This window comes from Notolabrus celidotus, chromosome 9 (genome assembly GCF_009762535.1).
Source record: "Notolabrus celidotus isolate fNotCel1 chromosome 9, fNotCel1.pri, whole genome shotgun sequence".
NCBI classification, from domain to species: domain Eukaryota; kingdom Metazoa; phylum Chordata; class Actinopteri; order Labriformes; family Labridae; genus Notolabrus; species Notolabrus celidotus.
The window spans coordinates 32,752,957-32,771,713 of record NC_048280.1 but is presented as its reverse complement, the minus strand read 5'-3'; the positions used below and the strand labels follow the sequence as shown (position 1 = coordinate 32,771,713).

At 42.0% G+C, this 18,757-nt stretch overlaps 1 protein-coding gene across 1 annotated transcript in view; it reads left to right on the top strand.

The window, feature by feature from the left end:
* Positions 1-204: 204 nt before the first annotated feature.
* LOC117818630 (collagen alpha-1(XI) chain-like) overlaps positions 205-18,757 on the top strand; it is a 59,377-nt gene continuing 40,824 nt past the window's right edge. The window contains exon 1 of the mRNA XM_034691582.1: positions 205-294. The gene's annotated coding sequence lies outside the window, so the exon portion shown is untranslated. The remainder of the gene's footprint in view (positions 295-18,757) is intronic.

Below are 18,757 nucleotides of genomic sequence, written 5' to 3'. Positions count from 1 at the left end.
GCTCGATAGAAAGAAGAGAAGAGGACAGTTCATGTCTTCATGATGGAGAAGGAGAAGAAGCAGCGACCTCATTGAGACTAAAAAGGAACTTAAATAGGATAAAACATTTGAACGTTGCAGATTTTCCTACTCTTCAGATTTCACATCTTTGTTTCTGTGAGACAGACATTTAAAAAAAAAAAGGAGACATGTTTCCTGAAAGCAAAATACATTTTTTATTGCTTTATTTCTGCCTTATTGGATATGCTGTGGACGGGATATCTTCAGGCAGCACGTGGAGTTTTCAGAGGACAGGTAAGACACACCTTCATCCAAACAGTATTTTCAGAAGAGGATTAAAAATGCATCTATTTGACAGTAGAAGAAAAAAGGTGAGAATGTGAAGTTTGTTGAGCTCATTTAATCTTTGCTCTAAGTTATGTTAACACACTTTAATACCTCACATAAATTAAATTATTTTGTAATATTTTATTTTAGGTAAATGTAAATGTCTTATTTGTCAAGGTGAGCACTCAGGCCTCTTTGAGAATAAATTAAACAAGTGTTGTTATTAATATTTATAAAGTCTCAAGCTCGTGCAGTTCTTCATCCTCACAAATCTGGCACTTTATGAAAAGTTCTGAGTTTGCAGATGTTGCCCTCTACTGACTTGCAGTACCAGCTCCTTCCACCGAGGGCAGCTGTTGCAGCATGCAAACATCTGCTCCTGATGTGGCTTTCTGTGAGGCTTTGATTCAGTGTTGGTAATATATTTAGGGGATACAGTTTGGAGGCTGTGCATGGAGTGTGAGCTGTACTCTCTCTTTTGGACAGCAGGTCCAGATTAAGTCCTCTGCAGCTCAGGGCACACATTTTACATGTCCATATAACGAGGGACAGAATGAGAGTGTTTGTTGTTTGATAAATTTTAAGGTAAGGTTAAAGGTTCATGGTTCACTTTAACTTTCATTCAATCATGTTAAAAACAGGTGGAACAAAAATAGTTTCTCAGGTCCAGAAGAGTTCCAAAAAAATAACAAGCTAAAACATAGACCCAAATAAAAAGATACATAACCTAAAAGCCTTCAGTAAATCAATATGAACATAGTTTAACCCTCCTATTATCCTTGGGGTCAGTTGGACCCCATTCAATGTTTAACATCTTTAAATTTATGACTAACATCATTTTTTGGCTTCATATTTCATGACTTTTCTTAATTTAATGGGGACAACTGGGACAATTTAAAACTAAAATGTTGATATGTTCCAGTTTCCTGTTAAAAAAATGACACATTGGTGTTCTTTGGGGTCAATTTGACCCCAGGCTGTTTTAGCTGTATATAACATAAGAAATATCAACATTGTACACACATTTGTTTTGGTTGTTTTGGATGATATTGAGGTCACTATAACCAAGGACACTTCCACATGTGACTGCAAGAGCTGGGATCAAACCGCCAAGCTTTTGATTGAGATATAATATTTTCAGCCACCATGTCTCTAAAGACATTCAATGATGTGTCCCGTGTCGTATGTTTAGATAACATAGAAACAAGGCAGGGGAGACGAGAGCATGACAAACTCGAAGCAGTTTGATTTTCTGTTTTACAAATAAAGTCCTTCTGAATTCTTTAAATTGTGTTTCTGCTTGAAATATATTTTATTTAAAGGGCTGTTTAGGTAGTCAACAAAGAAACATAAAGTATGGGAGAACGGGGTTGGTTGTCACACGGGTTGGTTGGCACACTCGTTGTATCTCGCCACCAGAGGGCGCTGTCTCTCAAATTGGGGTATGGACATTTCCAGAAGTAGGATCAGAGCTCACCTACATAGTCTTCTCTGGAGTAAGACAGCTGAACTTGAGGTGAGAGGACTTTTTGTGTTTTTCATGTCAAATTGTAAATATTCAGCTCCTCAGTATTTTTCTTCTAGGCTTTTAAACAATGGGTTTATAACAAAACAAGTGTTACCCTTACAAAGTGTGAGGGGAAAGCTATAGTTGAGATTTTTATTAGCTAGCTAACTAGTTGTTAGATGGTTGTTAGCCTTGATGCTAGCAAGGTTGGTCGCCACATTCCCTTTGGGGTTGGTTGTCACATGTAACAACCAACCCCTATGTTGGCAAAATCATGCATGGTGAAATGAGTTGGAGTGTGCAGACCCTACATTTGCATCACTGTAACTCAGAAAGTGACTGCATGTAGCCTAGTTGAGTCGGCCATTATTGTTAGGCCTATTTGTTTTGTTCTTTATGTTGTTATATAGGCTGGCCTAAAGATGTGTTTCCTGTTCATGGTCCTTGCACATTTTATGTTGAAATGCATTAAGTTATGTAGGCCTATCATTGTCAGTGCAATTCAACTTTCAAATTTAGTTCTGCCTTCTTGCCTTTCTTAAAAGATTTTTCCCATTAAAATACCATTGTGACAACCAACCCCATAGTGTGTGACAACCAACCCCATAGTTTGTGACAACCAACCCCATAGTGTGTGACAACCAGCCCCCATAGTGTGTGACAACCAAACCCATAGTGTGTGACAACCAACCCCATAGTGTGTGACAACCAGCCCCCATAGTGTGTGACAACCATCCCCATAGTGTGTGACAACCATCCCCATAGTGTGTGACAACCATCCCCATAGTGTGTGACAACCATCCCCATAGTGTGTGACAACCATCCCCATAGTGTGTGACAACCAACCCCATAGTGTGTGACAATCATCCCCATAGTGTGTGACAACCATCCCCATAGTGTGTGACAACCATCCCCATAGTGTGACAACCAACCCCATAGTGTGACAACCAACCCCATAGTGTGTGATAACCATCCCCATAGTGTGTGACAACCAACCCCATAGTGTGTGACAACCAACCCCATAGTGTGTGACAACCAACCCCATAGTGTGTGACAACCAACCCCATAGTGTGTGACAACCAACCCCATAGTGTGTGACAACCATCCCCATAGTGTGTGACAACCATCCCTGTGATGGGGTTGGTTGTCACAATGTGTCAGAGTGTCTTTGATAGTTAATTGCCTCTTTGTTACAATGAGTTGGAAAATGAGAGGGATACATATTTCGAGCCAACACCTTAAGCTTCAGTTTAATGTAGGAATGACTATTGAAAGATGTTTTGATGATGAGCAATCATCAAAACAGTAAAGAGTGTGACAACCAACCCCGTTCTCCCCTACCTGACACATAAACCTGGGTAACAATCAGTTTATGGGTGTTTAAATTGATGGGGTCAAATTGACCCCAGTGATAAAAAATGTTACTAAGTTTGAGAGTAACAGGAGGGTTAAACCAGCATTCTAAAAAAAAAATGGTAGTAGTATTTGCATGCTGCTGGAAAGAAGCTTCACTTAAGGTATGAACGGGAGCTGCACATTAAACCGCAGTGACATCATTATCAATATGAGCTTTCAGAAGAAGCACATAGCGGAAGTCTGATTTGAACAAGATATTGATGTAAAGAAGTAATGCTTTCTCAGGCAGCACACATACATTTTACTTGTTTGAGGACATAACACTGCTTTTGGGATCAGGAGGAGAAGTCACAAACGCAGGGGCTCAGGGCTCAGGGTTTAGGGAGGACATTGAGATTGGGCCAAACACAAAGGGAAAAGGGAAATAGAGGAAAAAAATGAGACTGGAAACCTCACAGATGGTTCATGGGAAAGTCTTTATTTCAAACACTGCCAAAGGGGGCGCCAGAATCAACACAAGAAAACTCCTCACAGAACCTTCAAACCATGCAACACATGTACATGCACAGAGTTGACTTTTGTCGGTTATGTCATTAGCATTGCATCATCACTGCATGTGTGGTCAGCTCCCAGTGGGCAAAACCACATTTAATTACCCCCAACCAACTTTCTTTTTCACAAATACTGAGTCAGATCTGAACTGATCACTTCAAACACTGAAGTCGCACAGTAGCACCGACAGACATACCAGCAGCTGAAGATAGACCACCTCTGGTTTCCCTAATCCAAGCTGATCGTATCAGCTCTGGACAGATCATGTGACTGCTGTGTCTTCTTTTTTTTCTTGCTTCCAAAATAAGTTTGTTTCAGAGAGATCTTTTCTATATTTCTTCTGGCTCTTGCAGCTGATGGATGAAGAAAACTACCACAGCCATTCAAAATCTCTGAGTACTTCTTCATTTAGTCTCTAAAGTATGTGGAGAAAAGTCCCTGATGTAAAGATTTGAGAATGCTCCTTTAATGTCAGTGATAACAAACCTGCTTGAGTCTGTCTTTGGTAACACATCATTCATTTGTAGTGAAAACGTGAAAATGCATCCTGTATTTCAGAGAGGATTTGATGTCAGCATGTTGTTAACTCTGCCACACATTTCTGCTCTGTTTGGTCAGTACAGTCTGAGCTTGGTGTTGTCACTGTGGCTCACAGTATTCAGGTGGATGTGCTACAGTAGCTCTCTGATGTGCACATAAAAAATGCACAGAGGTATTTCTCCTGAGGGATTTCCTTGTTCTTTGGGTGTGCGGCGTGCAGACAGCGAGTGTTATCAGCTCTGTTGGATCTGGTGTAATGTTTGAGCAGCACACCGGGAGAGAGCTGATCTCTCATCTCACATCAAAGTGGCCGCTGTGGAGCTCCCCGACAGCCGGCCGGGCAGCGGCCCAAGTCTGCTCTGAGTGTTGAAGAACAGACGGTCGGTAATTAATGTCAGTCACCTTTCAGAGCTGAGCCATCAGCAGACTGAGATGCTTTGTACGCCTGCCAGCTGACACGCAGCGTGTTTCATCAAATCATAATCAACGAGTCGAGGTGCTAAAAGGTGAGGGGACCTGGAGTTTAGACCGCTCTGCTTTTATCCTGGATGAAACAGAATGCATCTTCAGATTACTGCGGATGAATATTCAGCGTGAGGATTCACAACGAACAGCAAGGAGCCGTCAATTAGCAGATCGATCCCACTCAGGACCGTAACTACCATTTAAGACACAGAGGTCATGTCCTCTGTATTTTTTTCAAGTGACAAAAAGAAGGTGATATAACTGACTGCAAATACACTTTGTGAAGGACATCATTTGCACCCTTGATCACCGTGCAGTAGATCATCCTGTCGTAGCTCTATGATCTTTGGTCATCGCAGTGGTTTGTGGGTGGACTGCCTCAAAAATCTGCTAGATTTGTACTGATTTCTGATGTACAGACCGCGACAACAGCCAAGGTAGCGCAATAAAAGTTCCTGATTACATTTAACGTTATTCCCAACGGGACAGGAAGAGGATGATAGGGGGATAAAACATAAGAAAAGTGGTGAGTGAGAAGTCAAGTGCTGCCAACAGTTCCCCCACCCAGGACAGGATTATCCTTGTACCATACACTGTACACACACACTGATGTTAAACAAGCAAAACTGTCCTCATCCAGTTCAAACAATGTAATGACCATAGAGGTTTTCTGTGGAAACATAATGGAACTTATAGGCTATAGCCTAAATTGAACAACATACCAACTGTAAGAGTAATGGGATCATTGTATAACCTACATTTTACTTTTACTTGTGTTGTCACTATTTAGTATTTGAATGATTTAAATGTGTCTCAATGTTGATATGAAGGAGGTGTATTTTATGTTACTTTATGATCCTCCTTATAATTTAGCAGGAGAGACAAGTGAGGACGGACAGGAAAGAGGACAGCGTGGAGGCAGCAGAGCGAAAAGAAGAGACACAGAAAAGGAGGCTGAGGGAAAGAGTGAAGCAGACTCACGGGGACAAGAGAGGGAGAGCAGCACTGAGGGAGACAAAGATGGAAGAGAGATGACAGAAGAGGGGAGAGTCTGTCTACATGAATTGGATCCTGCCAGGTACAAAAAATGAAAAGCTAAATGAGGAGAAGTGCAGCCTTCTGAACAACAAGTGGGTTAATCAAAGCCACAGTTACCCCCAAAGGAAGTTTGGTCAGAGGCTGTAATGATACAGCGATAAATGGGAGGATAAATATCCATGGTTGAGGTATTCAGTGTCAGAAGATAGTGCATACTGTGCCATCTCTATGCAAAATTGTGTGCCATCTGTACCAAATTTTGACCTCGGTATTTGTCAAATCCTGGTTACGGCCCTGATCCCACTCTGATATCTTTACCTGGGTTTTAAGTCTCACAGATCTGGGATCAGTGTTTCTTTCTCTTTGTGAGGATTACACTGGAAATCATCGATCTATATATCAGCATCAGGCTTTTCTAACTTGTAAAGCTTGGAAACGTGACACCCTGGATTTCACGCAATGTTACTTGAGCAAAAACGGTAAAACTTGACGACTCTCCAAGAGCTTTCAAAGCTTGATGTATTTAATTGAGCTCCTCTTCATTACAGCAGCCTCTACCTGCAAACCAGCACAGCTTACTTCCACACTCTGTCTCAGTACCTACCAGTGCATCCACTTACCCATTGGCTTCAATTCTCGTGGCCGGAGGTTGCCGCTAGGTTGAGCCATTCAATGTTAGCAGGAGCCTGAAAACGAGCATTGACTTAATCAGCTCTCCAACCACTGAGCAAGTTTTTCCTTGATGGCAGATGAAATCAAGTCACTGGTGATATGTTGAATTGTGTAACTCAAAGCATTGCACTAGACTGCACTATGTTTTACGTGTGTCCAACAGGTGTACTGTTAAATATGACAACAGGCAAATGTCAGACTCCAGATATCTGCAGTGAAGCTCATCCCTGTTACATCTTTAACTCTGCCCAAGTGTTCAGACATGATCACTGGAAGCAGCATCCCTCGTTTTTAAAGAGTTGCAGAGGTTGCTGGTTCAGATCTGAATGCATCTGAGAACCTTCTGATGCTTTCAAATCATTGGATGTTTTCCTTTTGTTTCTGCAGCTGCCAAAGTTAACTGCTTTGTGTTGTCTGCCTATTAGTTTGGTTGAATCTGTTGTTTTCTTTGCCACGACGCCCCTCAAAACATCAACCGTGAGATTCTGCTAGAAGCTGTAGAGTGAAATTGCTAACCCCTCCCTGTTACCTCCCTCCATACCATGTTGGCTCCGCTTACTGCATGCTGATGATATGTGAGGTAGTTCATGTTGATATCAGGATCGATCAGTGTATCCCTATTTGCAACCAGTTACATCACATACATGCCAGGGAAAGATAAATACATCAAATAACAACTTGTTCAGCTGCATCAAGTCTGAAAACGACTGTTCACTGTTTATACGTCTTTTACAAAAACAAACAGATCAGTGTTCTCCTCTCTGAATGTGTTCCTACGCAGGAAACCCAACATTTACATGCATCAAAAATAATTCAGATTAATAAAACCATGCACATGCACGCCTGCACACAAGCTTTCAGATGATGATCTGCATCATCTATAAAGAGACCCGCCTTCATAATGTGTGTACCTGAGGGTCAGAGTTTGCTTATCAATGCACACCAGCCATGCTTGTATTTATCAATCACAAACTATGCATTGGAAGAGGCGTTCAACACGTGTTGACTCTACTGACTCTCAGCTTGGCTCGAGAATGATCCTGAAGGTTGTCCAATGTGAGGCGTTCATTGTTTGGTGTAAACCCTCCTGACTTGAACTCTGTCGCTGTCACTCTGTGTTTTTGTCTCCCTCCTGCCATCACTGAATCGGCTTCCTAAACACAGGGCGGGGAAGGTTTGACTTAAAAGCTGTTGTTTCTTTTCGGTGAAGGCCCACAGTTTGAGGTTTGGTGACATCCAAGAACAACAGCAGGCTGAAACGAGGTGCTGAAAGGAGCTTTAAGTGAACAGAAGTCTTCTTTTCTTCTCAGTCCATGACCTTGGCACCTTCTGCTCCTAAGGAAACACTCACATCCTTATCAGGTGTCTTCATAATGAGCCGTCTGAGCAGCTGAGCTGGACCGAGTGCAAACTTTCTGCTTAGTGTAGGACACAAATGTCACTCGATGCAGGACGCAGATGACTGCTGCAGAACTGCTTCATTTTCAAGCTGTGAATTCATCCAGAGACACACTGCTCACCTCCACTGGTCACTTGTTGTCTTGATCCCTAAAACTCATTCCTCAAGTCTGAATCCTGGCCTCAAGTACTACAACACATGCTACAGCTCTGAGTCATAATTCAAGTCAAAATGCAGTAGCTTGCGAAATCTGAGTTTTGAGTGACGAATAAACAACAAGATGATCGACACTGTTCCTAACAGTGGAGCAACACTTCAGTGTGTGATGTGGCTCAGCAGTTCTGAACATCAGCTGTTACTGTGCCCTGTTCTTGTGTTTGACATGAACGATCTCTACAAAGTGCCGTGTTGACTTGAAGTGTGTGAAACCTGAGCTGATGGCAGCAGGAGGGGTCTTGCTGCCTGCCGGCTCTTGTTTCACCGTGATCCTGATCTCTGAGACTGCTGTCTCTGCTGATGCTCGGAGCCGTCGGTTGCTCTGAATGTTTGGCTCTGAGCAGCTGGCACCAGCAGGGGTCCTGGCACCTCAGCTAACTAGTTGGCAACATAAAGCCCTGCTGGCAGCCAGAACCTGGAAAAAAAAAACCTATAAGTGTCAGCTCTGTGGGGATGAGGCTGCATGTCAGATTAGCTGAATAATGTTTGAATCAGATCTTTTCTTTTCAGGTAAACTGAGTATTAAGAGAGGTTAAACATGTTGGCTTTGGTTGATTTTTTAAGGAATAACACTTTACTGCAAAGAGTGAAAAGAGGCTAAAAGATCAGTCCCTCTAGGAAGTTGCCATTTCGCGATCGCAACTATCAACGCAACTTCAACCAATCAGCACGATTTTTGCACGGCCTTGCAATTTTATACAATCACTGCAACTTTCCTGCAAATTTGACCTATCAGCCCCTGCATTTTTATTCTTAATTTTGATGCTTTAACTTATTTTAATTACATATATTTTATTTTTGGCTTGCATTGGTCTCTATTTTATTTTATGTTGTTCTTATTTTTAATTTGTATTATTACTATTTTGCTTATTATTATTATTGTACCCAAATATGTCTTGCCATTGTTTCATTTCTGCTTCTTTCTCGTTTTTCAATCACTGTAAAGCACTTTGGGTTGCATTTGATTGGTATGAAAGGTGCTATATAAATAAAGGTCGATTGATTGATTGATTGATTGATTGATTGATTGATTGATTGATTGATTGATTGATTGATTGATTGATTGCATTGGTTTCATCATCAATTTCACTCCCTTCGAACATAAACGTAAGTCTTCACTTGATCGGCACTTTTCAACAGCAAACGGACGCACTGAGAACGGGTGAAGAGCGAGGACAGCAGGCAGGACAAGTGACAATGACAACGTTGTTATTTGTAGATTGAGGGGCACAGTGTTAGCTTGGTCACCTATCTGCAGCAGGTGTGCTTTATGAACTAGCTCTTCCCACCTCCATGCATCTGTCTCATCTTCATTGAGGATTTTTACCCCCAGGTGTGCGTTAGTGACAAAGACACAACCGGGGGACGTCTGTTTAATATTTGAGGTTTGATGTTGTTGCCGCCATTACCGTAAAAAGCTCTGCGTCTACAACTTGATTTAATCCAATTTGGTGAAACATCAGAAACATTTAGTAAGTTTGGATCAACTCCTTGTTGAAAGATGCAGATGCATTTCAGAGTGCCGTGAACTGACTGTCTGCCCAGTGCGCCTGTCACTGCAGGTGGTGTGCAGGTGCATTCAAAGACCGTCGTAAATGTGCAATACAGTCCTTTCATGGCATTTTTCTGTGAATCAAGAGAATCAAAATACAGTCACAGCGGACACATCAAGAATTTTTTCTAAAAACAATTGTAATTTAGCGTATTTACTTGCCCCTGTGATGTTATTGTGGGAAAAAAGCAAAAAATCAAATTGCAACTTTCACTGCAATTTTTTTCAAAAAGCTGTCACAAAATCAACCTTTTTGCGGCTGCAACAATTACAAAAAAAAAAACACGACATCCTGGAGGGACTGAAAGATGTAAAAAAAAATGCACATTCACTAAAGTTTAACAACAATGCATCATCAAGTGTGCAAGTAAATTTGTTCTAGAGTTTGACTTTATCAACCTCATCCTGCTCTGACATCTAGTGACATGTGAACATTACTGCTTTATTTCATGCTGATAAAGATAGAACAAATAAAAACAGATTAAAGAAAGAGAAATCAAGTGAATCACACGTGTGATGTTATTATGGACGGGGGGGTGAAATAAAAACACTTTGGGTAATCTACCAATCAGAAACGTTTAAGCATTACAGGCCCCGCCCCCAAATTTCCTGGACGTTTGAAAAGTTCTACCCCCCAAAGCAGGGGGCTTTTCAGGAGGGAGATTAACTACCCAGGAACTATATATAGACCCTGGTTCCTGTGGTCGAAAAGCACATGGTTCCTCAAAAGGTCCCTAGTTCTGGGGTAAAGTTCCTGCGGTCAAAGAGCACCTCTAGAGTTTCCTGTCATGAGGTTTTGTGAAAGTGACTTCATTAGAAAATAGCAGATAACATCCCCCTTCCTTTCACATCAAGCTGTAGAAGTGTTTGCTCTCAGAAGTCACAAACAAAGGAGTCTTTTGGTCTGTAACTGTGTTCAGATTTCAGTATTAGCTAACACTCGTATCATCCAAAGCCACCAGAGTTCAGAGCTCCTCGTGTTCCCTGCAGACAGGAATGTGCTTCTTCCTACAGTAGGCTACTTGTGATCCCATCAGTCAGCACACAGGCTGACCAGACTGACCCTGCACTCGCACTGACGCCGTGCACTACACTGAACAACCCCGAGGAATCACTGCTGTTCACATACTACAGCGAGAGAGGAGGGATCTGACACACTGTCCCTTCTCTAACTCTGCATTCAAATGTGCATCCACTGTTCGTGCATAAGCAGTCTAAAAATAACTTCTGAAGAACCGATCACTGCATTGTCTGAGCTGGAGAATCTCTTTGTGCCAACTGCAAATATGTAGTCATAACATGAAACAGTTCAGAGCATCATAAAGCATAAAGCGTTTTACAGACACCAGAGAGCAGATGTTCAAAACTCAGAGCAGATCTGTGTCTACTAAAAGACTCAAACTCCAAAATATGGAGCTAAGTATGCTTTCTTCAAAAGAACGAAGAGGCTGAGTGAATACATACTAAGTTTTATGAATCACAAGAACTGACAAAAAACACTGTGACACTTCCATTCGAAAACTAATGGCTACATTTAGGGAAGAGCGATGTCTGAATGAAGACTATGACAAAGGAGAAAGAAAAGCTTTTTTATGTCAGTACTTCTCTTTAAATGACTATAAATCATCCTTCTGATAAAGTAGTGCAGTGTATGAAAAGACTTAATTTATATTTATTAAAGGCACTGTGAGGAGTTTTGATGTAGGATTAAATCTGTAGTGTTTATCTGGGATAAAGACTACATTTCCCATGAGCACCGTCACCCTCAGTGGTAAAGAAGTGCCTCATACAGATCTTCTTTTGAATCCTACTTTTCTTTGTTCAGACTCTTTATCATGAAGCAGAGTGATGAGGTCATGTGATGATTTGTGGCTACGTTAAATTATGAACTGTAATGAAAACAACGACTAAACTTTATAAATCAGATTTATTACCATTAGTTAGATTACTAAATGGACTGCAGTGACACAGGACTTCCACCAGATCTGTGTCCGGTCCAACTCTGCGCTCTCTCATCCATCAACACCCACCGGTTGTGTTTTCAGTGCGCAGCATGGAGCAGGACCACCGGACAGCTGGAGTCATGTGACAGAGGTTTTCCAGCAGTAATTACTGAATCAAGGATTTTCCTCCTCCTCCTCTCATCATCCATGTTGTCTTTCTGGTCCTCTGAAAACCTCTGACCTGTTGACTCCAGGCCTGGCTCCGCTCATCATGACGGTTTGTTGTTGTAGTTAAAGGTGACATATCACGCTTTTTTCATCAATATATATTGGTCTAAGAGGTCCCCAAAACATGTCTTTAAAGTTTATGCTCAAAAAAACACTTTGAAATCAGATTTTGGCATGCCTGAAAAGCCCTCTTCTTCAGCCCTCCTCAGAACAGTCTGTTTTCTCTCTGACCACGCCCCCTCAGGAAGTGGATGTGGCCTCGGCTCTCCAGCACGTTGATCTAATGTTTACATGTTGGCTGAATATACACGGCTGCTCACAGATCGCGTTACTTCAACCCTCTGAATCTGATCCAGAATCTGATCCTGACGGAGAGGTGCCTGTAACGACCTTTCTGAACCATTGGTCACAGATTTAGTGTTTCTTGTTGTTTTATTTATCAGTATGTCGACGTGTGTCTTGGTACACAGCTACGAACATGTAGTTATGTGGCTATGCTAACTAGCGCTAGCACTTATCCATGATATATAAAAATCATCCACTAGATCTTCAAATCTGCAGGCCTGGGGAGTAAAACCGACCTTTGTGTTTATTAAGACAGCCTACAACTAGCATGCCTCCCTCCTAAGCTCCTAAGTATGTGTTAGCACACATGTGTGCAGGGAATGAAAAACGGAGGAGGGGTTGAGTTGTATTTTATACAGTCTATGGGCTGAACAAGCTCCAAGCTCTGACTCCGTGACAGACCGGATATTGTTGTTACGTAACAAAAACAAGGAAGTCTGAAACGGCTCGTTTCACACACATTTACAGAAAGGTGGAGAAATCAGAACAGGGGCAGGATGGATTCTTTTCATTATCAGGGGGTTCGTAGACATGCCAGGGACACATATTTCAGGTAGAGAACCATTAAAAAGTCGATTTTGCATGATATGTCACCTTTAAGTGAAATACGATCTGGTGATAACACAGAGTGTTTTATTCTGAAAATGAACCGGATGTTTTCATTTTGTTTTGGTGAAACCTGACTTCCTGTCCCGCTCCGTCTGCTCTGTTGAGATGGATGTGTCGTGTTCCGGCATCCGGGAACAATAGAAGTCTTGTGTATCTGATCCGGAGGGCTCCGACCTGCCGGATCAAAGACGCAGCTGGAACGCAACAGAGCTGATCCAGTGGAAGTTAACACATTGACTAGAGTAGAAACCTATCAGATCTGATGCAGAGACGGGTCGGAGACGGATCAGAGACATGGATCTGGTGGAATTTGGCCGTGAGCTAATCAAAGAAGTGCTGCATGTCTTCCCTATAGGCTGGGAAAAAAAACATGAGACTAGTGAACTTTTATGAAGACGGATTAGCAAATGTAACTACTCAGGGATGATTATGTGGAGCTGTTTATTTCTAAACATAACCACCATAATCACATTAAAGATATTAATCACACAAAGCCTGTACAGAATACATCACTACTTATGCTTCACACAACTGTGTTTAAAACAAACAAACAACAAAACTTGTGTGTTTTTTAACCTTCTCCAAAACTATGACCTGGTCTGCTTCAGTCCACTTGGATCCACTTTCTCTGTGGTTTAGACGGTGATAGTTTTGGATGGCACTGGGTCACCCACTCATGTCTCAATATTATCTTTCTGGGAGGGGGTACGAGCCAGGGTCAATCTGTGAATGTGGAGAATGTGGAGAATCTAGACGTGTGTCTGTATGTGTGCTGTTAGAGTGAAGGTCATTACTGCGGGTGAATACAGAGCTGATGATCCCAACAAACAGTGGATGAGACACGGGTGCACTCACTTTATCTTTATTATGTGAGTTCATGTTGTATTTTGTGAATATTATGAACGTTTTCATTCACATGTTTTATTTGCATTTCTATATGTAAAGCAGAAAAGAGCAAAATCATCACGTACATATCTTCACAGTTGGCTGAAGTGGAAACGTCGGTGTTAAGATGAAAACGACGTAAACATCCCTGAAGCTGCAGCTCAGTTTAACAGACCAAAAGTAAAACAGATTCAACATTACATGTGAGTGAAACTTTAGAAGGAACCGTTACATCTGTCCATTTTATTTACAGCAGGCAAACATTGTAATGTTTGTCACAGGGGCCTAAATCTTTCACAGCACCCCTGGAAATACAGCATCTGGAAAAATGATCTACTTTGTATCAACAGTTGGGTTGTTTTCTTGATTTTAACTTATGATGAGAAGACGGGGCCGTAACTCAAAAAACCTGCACCAAACGTACAGTTAATAATGAGAAGTTCTCCTTGTGTTGCTGACTTTGGAACATTCATTGCACAGAGGTGTGTAACGCAATCAGACGACACCTCTGTCTCTGTCTGCAACAGTCGCTCATATAAAGAGGCGGGGTTTGAGCCTCCTAGCCAAAAGCTATGTGTTCCCGTCAGTGTTGCCAATTTATTTTTAGCGAGTTTTCAGACCCCTCTGGTGACTCTTTTTCAAAAAAGCCAACTAGCGACAAATCTAGCGACTTTCTCTGGTGTTATTGGAGACTTTTGAAGACTCTGAAATGAAAGCATGTATCATTCTAAAGGAGCAGCGGGTGTTGCAGTGGCCCCCTCCCCGTCCCAAAGCATTCACAGACGGCTCAGTCCTTGTCGCGCAGCAGTCCCTCGTACCTGCAGTCAGAGCAGAGGTGTTAAACCCCCTGCGTCCAGACTGCAAAGGAATCGCGGATGTACAAAGACACCGCTGGCTGATCCATTTAGATAGTTAATGTAGATTGTATACAATAAATATTTTGAACATTATATTATTGAAAAATGTAATGTTTTACGTTGACTTTTTTATGCTCCTAAGTGTATTTATAAACATATTTAGGGTGTTTTTTAACATCTTTTTGTGTCTCCCTCGACGTTACACGTCTCTCTGACAGCGTTTATTACAATTCAGATTATGCAAATTAGCTGATGACGTCACTGAGCAACTTTTAGGACAGCCAATAGCTGCTTTCCTCACTGAGGAGTTGGCAACACTGTTTCCCGTCTGGGAGTCAAGTCAGTCATGTCCTTATTTGGGCAAAAACTCGTCATCTTAATATCTTCTGAACCGTCATGTCAGAAAAAAAATTCTGAAATTGCAACGTAGACCTAAGCCATTTTTTGAACCAGGCTGTAAACATGTTTATTAATGCTGCAAAGATCGCCTTTTTCCCATTCATGTCTATGTGGTTTCCGGTGTTTCTTCAGCCAGCCTCAAGAGGATTCTCCAATGAATTGCAGTTTATAACACTTCTGCATGGGCTTCATATTTTGAGACCAGAAGTTGCTGCTTGGTAATTAAGCATCTTTTAAAATCTGAGTGAGGCTTTCAGCCTTACAGAGATGCAATTGCTTTTGCATCTCTGATAGCCCGCCGTCTCATTCTACTCAATTGGAAGAGTAAGACCCCCCGCGGCCTTATCTCGGTGGATTCATGACCTGATTATGTTCCTAAAGTTCGAAAAAATGAGGCACTCCCTACGAGGGTCAGTTGAGAAATACAACAAAACTTGGTCACTATTTCTTTCACATGTCCAAAGCTTAGTGCTACCATAAGGGGTGTGGCTATTTTTGTACTTATGTAGCTGTGTATTGCATCATTAACAGTAAGAGAGATTGCGTGCTGTAACATTTTGCGCACCTTCTCATGACGTTGTGTTGACTCGGCAGAAGTTTGTGTATAGCGGCCTCCTCTCCAATTTTGTTTGGTCAATTTTGTATTGGTGTGTATTTTGACATGTGGGTCAATGTGTGCGCCCGTGTAGATGTATATGTATGTATGCTTGTGTATTTCTGTGGGCATGTATATGTGTGCACTTGTGTGGACGTGCCTGTGCTTGTGCATGTCTGTGCAGGCAGATATATGGTGATATGGATAAGGGGGTACCTGCCTCTAGATGAGGTTTTGGTCAGCTAGGCATTCTTTTCTTTTTTCTTTTCAATGGTTGTGATAGGTTGGTACTGTTGTTTTTGATTTCAGTGATATATTGTGAACCCTGACTTTACATCCTGATGGGGGGGGGGTCCAATTATTCCATGATCACTCAATTGAGTATAATATGTGAATAAGAATGTGAGAAAAACAAATAAAGTCTATCTAAAATCTGAGTGAAAACAAACCATCCATTACAATGAAAAAAAAAAACTTGGTTCAAAAGCCGTTCGGGCTACACTCTGAGCTGTCTGGGGATGGTTAGTGAACTGGTCCTGGGACTGCTTTAGCCACTCTGCAACGGCTCAACTCAACCACTTCCCAAAGTTTCCCCAAATCGGCCACAGCTGGTAAATAGAAGACAGACAAGCTGTCATCTTCGCCAGTGGATATACAGACAGATTACAGTACGGGATTAGCAAACAAGCTAACAGCTAATGGAGGATGATTAGTTAGATATTTATGTCGTAATAGATCTCCAAGTAAACCCGGTCCACTTTAACCTGCAGTTAGAACGTGATCGATAACTTAACATTTAAATGAAATAAAGTTCAGCTCTAATATTTTCATATATTTAAAAGTATGAACATATGAATATCAATATCCTAGAAAGTTTTTGTTGATTTGGGTTACCAAAGGGTTGAAAAGTGACCAATAACCCCCTCGTCCTGGCCCCAGTTAGCTTGTCATTCAGCTGCAAACACTGATGGTCTCACACTGCGACTTGAAGTGTTGGTGGAGGCATGCACCTCAAAGCAGTTGTTCTCCTCCAGTGGAAGAACCATGAGTCAGTGATATAGAGAGGGTAGAGGTACCTTGGAGTACGGCTGCAATACAGCTGAGTTTATTCTCCTCTCCATGTTTTCACTGTGTATCCACTCTGTCCCAGGGTGAATAATGAATACATCATATCAAATACACAGCTCTAATGTTGGCCTGAGCAGCTCCCATCTACAAACACAAAGCAGAGTCTCTTCTGGAATCCTAAACAACCTGCCCTGAGATTCATCAGAGTTAAACGCCCTCCATGTGTTCGGGACTTTCTCTTCAATCAAACTGCAGCTCCAGACTTCACGCTGCAGCCATGAAGCTGTCAGTGATGGTCTGCCCTCCTGGGAGAGAGTTAACTCCTGACTTACCTCTGGCCCTCTCTCTACACATGGAGTCAAGATGCCAGCTCCTCTGCCTCCACCTGCACACATCCAGCCAGTGTGTCTGCTTTGAAAACTAACACCTCTCCGTCTGACCTGCTGCCTCCTCCTCTCTCGGTGAGCAGTAATTGGTCTTCTCAAATACTTTTATGACTCAGGAATGCAGCTCATGGTTCACGGCAGACCTTTCATCGCATTATCAGCGCTCAGTCATGTGTGGCAGCTGCAGCGGCGGCGATGCAGGAAGGATGAGAAGGACAAACGCACTGAGTGATGAGCTCAGTGTGGCTGAAGGTAGACAGCAAGTCTTTCACCACGCACAGAGACAGGAAAGGACACTTTATGTCTGGACATGCACAACTTTTATTAACAGACATGCAGTTTTTGGAGTCTGAATTATGCACAACCTGCAAAGATGGGACGGGATTTGGTTTGAGAAGTGTGTTGGTTTCCACTTGTGGTCCAAATATCAAGGGCCCTATGATTTCCGCATTCACGGAATCGCAGAATTGGCCAATAAAAACGGAATCTACTGTTAAACGCGGAAATTGACATAATGTGACTGGAATGCTGTCATCATGAGGAGAAGGAACGTTTGTCTGGGGCAATGTTTCTGGGGACTGCTCATTCATGGCACCACCCCTGCATCTCCTCACATAGGCTGTTTCCGAAACGGCCTGCTACATACTACTTACTAATGTAGTAGGCAGTAGGTATAGCCTACTACATACTGCATTTGAATTTAGTATGTAGTATGACTGTTCTGTCCGATCTGTCATGCAGCATGCTGAGCCAGACTTCGCTGGATTTCCGGTTTCGGAAAGCGGAAGTAAACAACGGCGAAGCCGATAAATAAAATGCTTATTTAGCATCCATTTATGATTTAAAAAGTTAGGAAGTGGTTTATATGTAATTTGATAACTTTCACAGCACCCAAAAACAGATTTCCTCCCGTCAAAAAATGAGGAAAAAGAAAAAGCAGAACGAGCGCTGTGCATTGTGGGAAACAGTACGCGAGGCTGACTGGTCCGATGCACACTGAGATATTTTCCCGAATCAGTAGACATCCGGGGAGTTTTGGCATACTGCAGATTTTGCTCTTGTTCACATACTACTTACTACATACTGAATTTTGGACATATCAGTACGTACTGCTAGTATAGTAGGCGGTTTCGGAAACAGCCAAACACTCACCCACCCCCTTCCGAAATAAACAACATGTCGAAGCGGCCACCAGAAACATCGGCTAAGTCTGCAAAAAAAAAAATACAAAACTCATCTCTCACTCCAAAATACAGAGCTGAACAGTTCCCAAATGACTTCTTTGTGTCCGATGACATGCTTTTTGCAAATTCTGCCAACATACTGTTGACTGGAAATGTAAAAATACATGTGATGACCACTTGTCGTCCAAAAGCCATGTGAAAAACTGAGAAAAGCACTGTGCTGCTAATGCTAGCCAGACCAACCTGCACACACTATATGGTGGTAAAATAAGTGTAAAGGGTAAAAAACTGAATTCTAAAAAATTCAAATGGAAAAACAGAATTTCGAAAATAATAAAACAGATTTCATAAGGCCCTAAATATCGTCCAAAAGTTGGTGTCTGCAGGAAAACAGTCAGTATGGAGAGTAATAGCAGGCAGAACACAATCCACTCTGCTGATATCCCGGCCCCCACCAGAGGTCGTCTGATGTCTGCATGCAAACGATATAAAGGATGTAAGATATCTCCAGCTAACAATCTGCTCTAGATCAAACATTAGAAACATTCGATTTCCAGACGTCCTGGAATGCATCAGAAATGATCAAGCTTGCATTTCTGCATATAACAAATCTACATCATGATAGAATAGAATA